We start from the raw sequence: 12,031 nt of genomic DNA on the forward strand, positions 1-12,031 counted from the left end.
TTTTCAAAATAGGCTTAAAAGATACTAAATCATTGATGCCGGGGGTGGGGTGGGGTGAAAGCATTCAGTAAAATTTGCCAGTTCTTTCTTTTCAACAAATGTTTCACAGTCAACACCTCTTTTGGGGTGTTCTACTTTCACAAAAATAGTGAAAGAAAACTTTTTGGAATCACCACACTGCAGCAAATGTTTATAAAGGGCATTGAATTGATGTGCTTTACTGATTGTATATACATGCTGGTAAATTCTTCTCTTTAAAGATCCAACAGTTTTCCAGACATAAAATGCTGGGCAAGATGAGCAGGAGACAATATACACTACCCCTTTTGTGTTACGAACAAATCTGCCTTTGACTGTAATCAATCTTGGAAAACCATGTTCTGGGAAACCACTGCCTTCTAGAATGTACTTATACGGCTTCCGCTGGATTCAAATGATGTTTAGAGATTTTTGTTATTCTTACAAACAAATCTGGGCTGCGCCCCCCATCTATTGGTTAGCCCAAGACTTCCAAAGATAGTGCACCAATGACTACTTATAACATTCTTTAAAGAGTGAATGTCTCTACTGTATGGTAAAACTAGTGCCTGTGAGGTGTCATCAGGACTCAAACTGACGTTTTGCTCATTGATATATTTTGAAAACATTGTATGTTTAGACTGTCTAATAATGGGACCATAGCGAGAATTCTGATGTTTCAAAACAAATCGACCGATATTGTCCAACATATTCTGGAGATAACCCCTGTTTCTGAACGTATCACTGAATATGTTGACCTCTATTTGAAATTGTGTGTCATCAAAAACCATTCTGCTGAGTCGAATTAATTGTTATCTCACTAAGTTCTGTTTTTGTCAGATAGGGTTTTGACTGTCAAAATGCATATATGCATTTGAAAAAGTGTTCTTTCTAAATATGTTGGATTCATACCTGTTATCTCAAAGTTCTAATATAACTTGATATCAAGAAAGATTATGAGCTGTTGATCATATTAATGGGTAAATTCTAAGAAGTCAGTAGCGTGATGTAGATAATCCATAAATGATTTTAACTCATCTAAGTCACCTTTCCACAAAATAAAATATTGTCCAGGTACATCAAATAGACTTCCAACTTAGAAGAAAAGGGTGAATTCCCAAAACCTTAAAACCATATTAGCAAAAATTGGTCTGAACCTGCCCCAAAGCCACACGTCTGTGTTGTTTTCAATATTCACCCTCATAGTAAGCGTAATTATTTGTCAGCACTAATTCCATATATTGTAGTATCAGTTTAGTTTCTGTCATGCTGAGGTTGGTACCTCTAACCATTGCTTTGTGCAACCAATCCAACCCCTCCTCATGAGGGATTACAGAAAAATTAATCTTTGGTGTCAACGGTAACAAATAAAGCTCTTTAGAAAATGTAATTCCAGAGATGTCACGACAAAATGGCAGGAGTCCTTAAGTAAGTATTGTTTGTCCATAGGGAATGATTTGAGTTTGTAGTTACAAATTTGGCCAGAGGTTCTGTTTTGCACTCAGTGGGTACAATAGTGGGTCTTAGGGGAGGGTCAGTGACCGATTTATGGATATTCAGAATCCCAAATATCCCTGGGATTCTTGGTTTGTTGACCACTAGAAACTCCCTCAGGGTCAAAGGCAGGTCAAATTCACAAAAATATCCTCCAGTAATAACTCAATGGCATGGCATGCAATGTTAATTTCATTGTGAGATAATTCAATGAAAAATGTTCCATTATGCAAATAGTCTAAAATCTTGGAGGAATAAAGGTGTCTGTCCATTATGACCACTCCCCCGCCCTTACCTGATTTCATAATATGTAAATTCATGACACAGGCCAATACATGCAGCAACTCTCTCTCCTCATTAGTGAGGTTATAAAACTTAGGTTTTCTATTTTTGTTGCACCATTCCCTCATACTTCCTTCACACAATTGCTCAAATAAGTTTATACTGAGTAGTAGTGGAGGACTGAATGTGCTAGTTCTCCTTAGGCAAGAATTAAGTGCACTGCCTTCCCTGGGTGCCAAATTACAGTTTAAATTCAGCTTCCTAGTAAACAATTTAAGTTCACTTATAAGGCCTACCATATCAGGCTGCCTAGAGGGCACATATTTAAATCCTCTTTGAAATTATGTACCAAAGGTGTTAGTAACAGTGAGGGTAAAAAACTGTATATCTTACAATCTCCAAAACTGAAAATAAAATTGGTACCTTGGTTTCCATCAGTTGACGGCTTTGAATAAATTACTTCCGATACTGTATGTTTCAATAAGTGATCCTCCAAAAATCCTGGTTGTAATGACTTGCACCAGAATTGGAGACATTGCTGGCCTGTCTTTCCCTCCTATCCTGCAAGTTACTTTTTTTAGATTCTGTTGAAGTTCCTGTGTTTTGAATGAAAGCTCTAAAACCCTGGTGAATAAATGTTTGGCTGTGACTATTGGTGTGGCATTTTTTTATTATTTTTAAGTTTACATAGTACATTGTTTTGTGGTTTACTTTATAAGACATACCTTGTTATGCAGATTGCTGCAGTAGCAAACTAGACATGCCTGGAAGTATAGACATGCAGGCAGTCCCTGGACAATCCTTCTTTTAAAACATGTATCGGGATGTTCTACACTATTCAGGGATGGACATTACCTACCTGGACTGTCCCTTACAGTTGCACAGGTGTTTTGTGCCAGCCCAGCTTCCACACTCAAACTAACCCCAGGTGTGAGGGTTTCTTCTTCTGGCCATTAAGTGAACAAAATCTCCTCAACTTCAGAAAGCTGCTACAGTGTTTGTGGTCTACCTCCTGTGGTGGAACATCTTTGTCATAATGTCCCAATGTTCCATTCCTTATCTTTAGCATGGACTATCATATTGGTAACCCTTCATCATAACTGTTGTAGAAATCTATTATGGCCATCCACAGTATTCATATCCTTCACTTACTTGCACATTACCTGCCATACCTGGTACTGATAATACCTGCCTGTGGCACCTTTGCCTCAGAAATGTACGCTGTGTGTGCAGCGTGTCTGTAGCAGCAATTCATTCTCCTGTCTAGTGAACGTTTCAACATATCACCCTCTGGTATCCATGTCAGCACATGTACACCTATGGACAAAACATGTCATTCAGAGGGTTTGTACAGTATACTGTATGAGTCACATACCTGAGGTCACAACCAACCCCCTTCACTCGTGGTTTTCAGCTGTAGTTGGTGCTATGCACAATCTAACCCCCCCCCCCCCCATTTATGTACTGCATCCATTGCAGCATATCCTTCCCATGATTTCCAATGTCCATGGTTGGAAACTCCCCCCTGCCGTACGCAGACAGCACAGTGCCATGCTAGTCTCAATGGTTCCCAGTTACACATAAAGCATGACATCTGCCTCACTCTTCATAACATCCACTACTGGCTTTTCTGCTGTTGCTGAAGCACTTTACCAGCCAGAGCTCCTTCCTTAACTTTTCAAAGCTCTATGTCTACAGAGACTTATTGAAATACCTTTGATTCAAGATTGCGCTGTCAGATTTAGCTTTGAACAAACTGGCACCTTCACTTTATATTATGGTCAGAAGCACCGGTTAGCAAGACAGGCATGGTGCTGAAGCCTGTCACTGCCAGCATATAATGTGCTGTTCAAACATGTTTGTGCTAACTCTGCTTGTCATGGTGGGTATGAAGTGTGTGACCTGTTTGCTTGCATGTGTATATCTGCTGCACTGCAGTACCACAACCATTTCCTAGGTTCCAAATTTACTGGCAAAATCCCAGCAACACTGTTAAGAGTATCACTCTGCAGGATTTTAAGCAATTTAGCCAGAATTCTATCACCTTTTTAATAGCAAGATTTTATATGGTCCATTTAACTTCACTCTTTAGGATGTCTGTCTGTAGGTCAGAGTAAACACCATTGCATGTATGAATGATGTTGTAGCCCTTCTTATATAGTGCTACTGTATGTTCCTGCCACCTCTTCTTTATGTCTTCTGGTTTTGTTAGGTCCCTCAAACATTATCTTTCATCATGCCCATTTTTAGCTAGAAGTTCTCTTAATAATGCCATTTATTTGCATTTCTCATTTAAATATATCTTCTTTTCTGTTTTTCTATTCCATTATGCTCTGCATTCAGTTTCATAAACTTCCCCACCTTCTTTCCTTGGCTACTTCAAAAGCCCCCAGAGACAGCCATTTTGGCTTTTTAATTGTCTTTCTAGTGAGAATATTTTTATTGCCACCTCCTGGGCAGTATGACAGACTTCTGCCCATAGTTCTTCAGGTGCTGTACCCACCCATTATATTTCTTGCATCTGTTCTTTAACTCCACAAAATTTTCACTTGAAATATTGTTGAGCTTGCATCTAGTTGGCTTACAGGCTTTTCTTGCTTTTATTTAATTGAATGATAAAGTTTGTGATAAGAAGTTGATGGTCCATGCCACACTCAGATCTGGGTCCTATTTTGCTACTTGCATAGAACTCTTCCATTTCTGACTATAAAGTATATAGCCAACCTCATTTTAATATTTTCAGACTGGTGGTATCCATGAAAGCCATTTCTTAGGCTACTGAAAAAGAGTGCTTGATAAGACCAGTAAATTATCTTGGCAGAGTTTTACTAGGTTTACATCTCGCTTCATGTCATAGTTTGAGGCTAAACTTTCCCCTTATTTCAGGTGTACTTTGCATTCCAATCTCCTGTTATAAATATAATATCTTCCTTTTTTGGTGTTATTTCCAAAAGATGCAGCAAATCCTCATAAAACTTGTCAATTTCTTTGTATTTAGCATCTGTATTCTGGGCATAAACTTGTAACAATGCAGTGTTGACTTTACCTTGGAGTCTGACTGAGATTAGTTTAGTATTTTTTTTTTTGTTAGTTTGAACTGAGCATTATAGTAAACATCTTCTAAAAGTGTGATGCTCATTTTTAGGAAGGATAGAATACATGTGGCCACCCGGATCAGCACATGAAGAAGAGGAAAAGGGAGATATAGGACAAAGGAAAGGAGATACAGTATCCAGATGCAACATATAACATGAACATATCATACAGGAAGATGGCAAGTTATGGGCAGGAAGACAAGCTAGTTTTTAGCACGGAACCCCTTTTTATACAATCAGAGAATGGGCATGGGAGGCAGGCAGGCAAAGCAATAAAAGAAATATGGAAAGAGTGGAGAAGAGTGTGCCAGAGGGATATAGAAACATTAAACAGTACAAGCAATAAGAGTGGGTGCATGCACATGAGGCAGATGTAACAAGGGATGGGCATATGCATGCAGCAAGAGTGAACAAATGTTGATGAGGACATTTGAAGCATGTATAAGATAGGCAGCATGACACAGTAGAAAGGTGGTGATCCATGGAAGGGGGTATAGTGGGATGCTATGGGAGCTACCAGTCCAGCACAAAGGCAAGCAACACAGAGTCACTGCCAGGTAATGGACCAAGCAAGCAGATGGCATGGTCATCTTCTGCTGACTCAATTCTTGGGGCCTGCTGAATGAGCAGATCTGCAATCATCACCAGGAGGTTCTCAGTGGCCGAGCCATTAGTATTCAAGGGAAGCTTGCCAGAACAAGCATATTATATAATATCTTTGCAGTAGTTGCAACAAGCAGAAAATATGAAAGGTAGTATTAATGTGTGCATGTTTTCCAAGGTAATATAAGCTGCTCCATGTAGGCTGCAAACCTGGATTATGCATACTTTTTATCCCTTATCTGTCTCTGCTGTATCTGCCATATGTGGACACTCTATAAGTTTACTCATAAAATAGGTGTTGCGTATTAAGATTGCATATTGTTACATGTGCAAGAAAGGAGCTCAGACCCATAGCTAGCTGATGTAGTGCCTGGTGTAATTCCCTGATCTGACGCCCCTCAACTCAAAGTTGAAACTATGGCAAACTGCTTTCTATAACTTACTGTCACCTATACAGTGTCAAATGTTACACCTTTAGCAGCCTATACACATCTTGCATTCTAGAGCATTTTCTGAAAAATCAACTTAAAAAGAATAAGATAAACAAATGAAAATATTTTGTGAACAATAAAAAATATCACACTGCACGATTAGCAATGTTATTCTGTATAGGGATAATAGTTCATTCATTCACAGTCTTTCCATAACTGCTATAATATATTATAATGCACAGAAGCCCAACATTATATTTTTCACTAAACGTTCACAAACAAATGATCATATCTTGTAAACTATACATCCTAGGCATATATAGTCAGAACATTTTTATTAACTAGATATCTTTCATGAGACAAAAAAAATTCCTCTATGAGGGCATGTTTACTGAGATATTTACAAAAATATGAAAACATATACTGAATTATTTGATTAGTATTATAAATAACACTGAATATCTCTCAAGATGTGCAGCTTAACACTGCAAATATCAAAGACAGTTTTCTTCAACAACATCTGAGGCTTTACCTGATGTCATGCGAAGTAGTAAGTACATATGGAAATATTGTTTATGTTCATAATCACTAACAAACAACTAGCAATATCTCAGCTATGGTGTGATATAAATGGATATTGACAATGAATTTTTTTGTCTCCACTATGATATATATATATATCACATCATATCTTTCAATAAAATATAGGGCTGTCAGGTATAAATCTATGAACATAAAAATGAAAATGTGAATATCAAGTGAAAACAGTGATTGATTTCTCTACAGCAGGATATCCTAGATTAACAGTCTTAGTGTCAATCTGTTAATAACTCCTTTGTTTTCTAATACTGCTTATTATTAGCTGGTAGGTTACTTAATTTAACAAGCCAGACCCAAAAAATGTCTTTATGATATAAGGAACTATGGGTGTGAACTAGAAGAATGCAAAAAAATGCTATAGGCTTGAATGAGCTACATGAAACAAGCAGCTTGCTACAGTTATAATACTTCACATGAAATGAAATGAGTCAGCACTTTAGGCCATACTGCAAAACTACAATTGGCATTTACTGGTAGAACTATACTGCCCCATCAGCAACTGCTGATCATAGCCAGTAACACCTTGCACCCGGGGTAGCTGCCTCTTCGCTCCACCCTAAATATGATTCTGGAGAAATTGATAGTTGTGATGCCCGTGCCCTGGCCCAGCAATCAAGGAGCCTCAATCCTCACCACTAACACCAGTGAGGGGTGTCCACATTGGGAAGGATAAAAAATACACAAACAGTAAAGTACAATTTCCCCTTAAGAGCACACAGAGATCACAGTCAGTCTGGGGCTGGTCTCTCCCTTTCTCTCCAGATCCCCAATAAGACTCCCCACGGTCACAGCTATAAGGTCCAGATCTCAGTCTAGTGGTCAAGCTAAAACTTCCAGTACCCTCTCTGTCCAAAAAAGTGCTTTGTGTCCCTGCCCAAGTAAATGACACACACACACTTTGGGATATGAGTTCTATACAAACACACAGACACTCCCGGGGAAGGCTGGAACAGGTTCTCCAGCTATGCCCCTTTTGTCCAGGCTATAAGATAATAATCACCGCCACCAACCACTAATATCAGCTACTAATAAGGCCCTTTATTACTGTGCAATATTATTATCCAACTGATAAGTGTGACTGAACAGCAAGGCTTATTTGGGGTGGCTTTGACAGTATCACTATATACATGCAATGTACTCTCTAGAGCTTAAATTATCTCTACATAAAACAGCCACAGTTGAAAGGTTTAAAATTATTTAATAATAAATAATAACACAAGACAATACTTCTTACTACACAGTGCTAGTCAAGAGTTCAGAGATCACAGAGAAATGCTTAAAATAATACAGTAGAATAGTTCTGACAACAAGACAGAAAAAAACAACTAGTCTAATCTTCCTATTTCCTAGCTATATCTAAGAGAAAACACAGTTCTAAAATAAACTTACATATAGAACAAGACAGTACTGGTGCTGTTGGATGTTCTGAAGACAAATGCAAAATGCTCTGAGTTTCTCTGTCCTTAAATTGATAACACAGTACCACTGACTCATTTCAGATTACATCATTTTTTTCTCTGGTTCCCAGGCTAACAGAAACTCAGTTTAGCAGCCCTTTTGATCTTGCACCTGGTCAGGAAGCTACAACAATAAAAGACATTATACATGCAAATTCTAGCAATTAACTCTGGTCTCAAAACAATAGCAAGAATTCCTTCATCCAGACATCTCCGCTCCGAGTTTGAGATCAAAGAATTATACAATGCTTGACTTATCAGCTTTCCTCCAGCAGAGTGCAATGTGGTTACATTTTTGAAGTTCAACATTTAACAAAGAGAACAAGCATGTGGCTTACATTAATATTTACAAATTACAGAATTATCTACAAAATCCTATCTAGCTAGGCTGGCAGCCTTCACATATCTTCACAATAGTGTTTTTTGGTGGTGTCTCAGACATGCCAAGTTGTACAGGACATAAATCACCTTCCTCAGTGGTCACTGTGTCAGGACAAAGTAGCATATGAGATCAGCTAGGGCTTGATTACTGTGCATTTGTGCTCATTTGATGCAAGTATGTTCACACTGTCTGTACTCATGCTCTTTGCAGTCACAGTGCAGATGTATTTTATATTGCTTATGTTAATACAGGTAGTTGCATGCCCAGAGGAAGACATCAAAGGCTGGAGGATATCTACTCTGCCGAAAATCAGGTCCCGCTCCAAGTCGAAAGACAGCATGGCCTATGTCTATTAGGTAAAGGGGTCCTAGACTAATAGTTGAGGGGCTGTGATTGTCAGGTCATGCTACATGGTAAAAAAAAAAAACTTGCAGGAGCAAAAATAATCCACTGTACAGTAGCAATGGTGCCTCATCAACGTGATCATTTGGGCAAAGCATAAGGCATGTGAGATACAGTGAAGGGAACAAATAATTTGTCCCTCCAGTGTCAGCCCAGTTGACAGAATTGGAACAGTACTTGGTGCCCACACAAACAATATACAGGAGTAGATGCACCCTGTCTGATTCTCTAAAAATGTCTGGGTGTCATGCAGCATTGGTCTGCCCCCCTTCCATGTTTCTCTATGGAATGCAGCAGGTTAGTACTAGCACCCATATCTTTGTTATAGTGCTCATTGCCATACTGAGTATAGGGTATTCCACTTGCAAAATGAATATTTATCCTCATAGGCACCTCAGGGATGCAAAATCATGCAGGAACTGAAAGTGAGTGTGGATAAACCTCTCTATTTGAACACCCTACCTTGCATTCCACAGGAATACCACAGGAGCATATGTAAATGGGTTCAGTGTGGTGTCATGTAAGTTCTGCATCCACATTCAGTACTTCTAAATGTACTGCTTCTCAGGGCCTGGAAGCTCATTGCATGGCTGAAGTTGGCACCATATAGGCATCCATCAATGATGCCAAAAGAAACGGTGATGACACACAGTCCTGTGACACAATGCTATTGTCTATATCAGTCTTAGGTGGTGATGTCTCCTCCACATAGCTTTGAGATAAGGCACTACAGAAGATCCTAGAGATGAAGAGGAAGGACATACAGCACTCCTAGTGGGTGATGGCATGCATATAGATGAGACCCACATACTTTCACAAGCACAAACTACTTCTAATGTAGATATACTATTTGTTAACCTGGTAGTCCCACTGGACACACAGCCCCTTTTCAGAGGTGACCAAGGAGCAATGTCTGGTTAAGTGACCTACTCAGAGTCACACAGTAGACAAATGAAAGCAGAGAGAAGCAAACCCTGTTAACAGAAACTACAGCTCACAGCCTTAAGCCTCTGTTCCAGCTGCCAGATTCCCACTCAACACTGACAAAAACTGGTACGTGAAAGCGTAACATCTTACATGTGGGACCTGAACTGCAGGCAAAACTTGAGATAAACTGCCTGATGTCTTGGAATGTCATCATAGTACAGTCTGCTCCCTTTCAATCCATGCTGAGGTATGTGTGAGCTTGTGTGTGTGTGTGTGTGTGTGTGTGTGTGTGTGTGTGTGTGTGTGTGTGTGTGTGTGTGTGTGTGTGTGCGTGCGTGCGTGTGTGTGTGTGTGTGTGTGTGTGTGTGTGCGTGCATGCACGTGAGTGCCTATCGTGTCCTACTCAGTATTGTTTTACTGTGTCCCCTGTCACTTGTGCAAACATTGATGACTGTGAACCACTACCCCATCCATCTTATGTTGTATTGAGGTGATTCTAAGGCACATCCTGCAGACAATACACTGACCAACATACCCTGATGCATCACATGTATTCTGTTTGATACAGTCACTTTACAATTATCAGGGCACATAGGTTTCATTAAGATGTTGTGCCTTTGCCAGAGTAACTGTATACTGCACCTGCTGTTATGCAGGGGAGGCCCTTGCTGCGTGGGTATGTATTGTCATGTTCTGCCTCAAAGTCATCTCCTGTGCTGTACAGGGCTGAGTACATAACAGGGATGTCCTTGGGCTAACCATCTTATTTCTGAGGGATCATGTGCAGTATTGCGCAAACAACCCTCACTTACTTACTATTACTGTTATAGCACTCCTTATCTCATGGACCCCAAACCCTTCAGTGGAGCAAGAAGGAGAGGGTCTTTCAGCTTCACCTGAAACTCAAAACAACAAGGCTGTTGAGGGGATCACTGAAGAAGTTGTAATTCAGATATTTGCCCCATCATTATAAGGTGTCTTGGTTCATCCAACAGATACAGGAACATCTCCCTGAGAGTCTCATGCTATTTCAGCTGGAGATGATTCCTTGAATGAGAGCTGTTGAATAGGAACAACCAACATCCACTGTTATCCCTAACAAGGTGACTTTGTGCTCTCCTGTGTTGTCACCTGTAACCTGTGTCTGGTCCAGTCCTCCTCATTAGTGATTGTACACTCTTGAGTGTCTATCATATAAAATGCCCATTCCTGTGTTACTACCTTTCCTGTTGGCCAAAAGCATAGCCACTTAAATGTGAGTCCAAGCTATCTTTTCCAGATTCCCATCCCTAATTTATTTGTCCATAATGCTTCTAACCAAGCACATTAAATGGATTTACTTACGTCTTTAAGGTAAAATAAAGTCTAAACCACAAAAGGTATCCCCTATCTGCACATACCCTGTCTCCACATACCTTCTAATCACTATAGCTTAGTTATTTTGCCCCTGCTCATATCATGCTTCCCTGTACTTTTCCATTTCTCTGTCTGGTGTTGGAATTCTTTGGAATGGTTCATGGTCTAGCCCATCTCACACCATGTACATCTCACACATATAATCTTTGTGTTGGGTGTTAACTTTGGTTTGGAGACAACATGCTTTATAAACTTTGTAAATAGTTATGATAGGATCAATATGGGCATATATTATCAGCTTGGCATGCTGTTGTCTGTGTACATGTGTTTCAAGAAGATTGTACAATATGTGGACATCACACACAGTCATAACATCCTATGTGCCCACACTAGATATAACTTACTATGCTTTTACTTTAACTCTGCCTGATACCTAAGTACACATTTCATGGCTAGTTTATATTACATTGATCTTAGAATGGCAGTGATAACAATGTACAGGGCCTATCATCTGGAATGTGCAGAGACAGATGTTTATGTGCCAGTCCACTTACATAGGGCAGCCATAGTGTGGCATCTTAACACTCATCTTGTCAAGAATGGTCTTGTCTCCATGTAATGCATTATTATAGAGATTTTATGTAGCGGTTTTGTTTCCATTGGCATTATAGTAAACTTTTCTTACTAGCTTCATCATCTTGTGGATTCCTTTATAGCCTTTTTTGTAGGAATTTAAAATGAGAAGATATGCACAGACAGCACTACAGCAGCCTACTAAAAGTTGTTGAGCCCTGTTGTGACCTGTCTATACAACATGTCAGACCTATGAGCTTTGTCACTGTGGGTGGGAGGTTGACATAATGGTTAAGGTGTTTATCTTGTAGACACAAGATGCATGGTTTGATTCTCACCTGGGGTAATTGGCTAGACCTAAAAAGACCCACAAGTATAGTTAGTCTAGTTGTTGTGTCTTTCGGCTTTTCC

Source organism: Protopterus annectens, chromosome 3.part0, assembly GCF_019279795.1.
Source record: "Protopterus annectens isolate FY-2018-M chromosome 3.part0, PAN1.0, whole genome shotgun sequence".
NCBI lineage: Eukaryota > Metazoa > Chordata > Ceratodontiformes > Protopteridae > Protopterus > Protopterus annectens.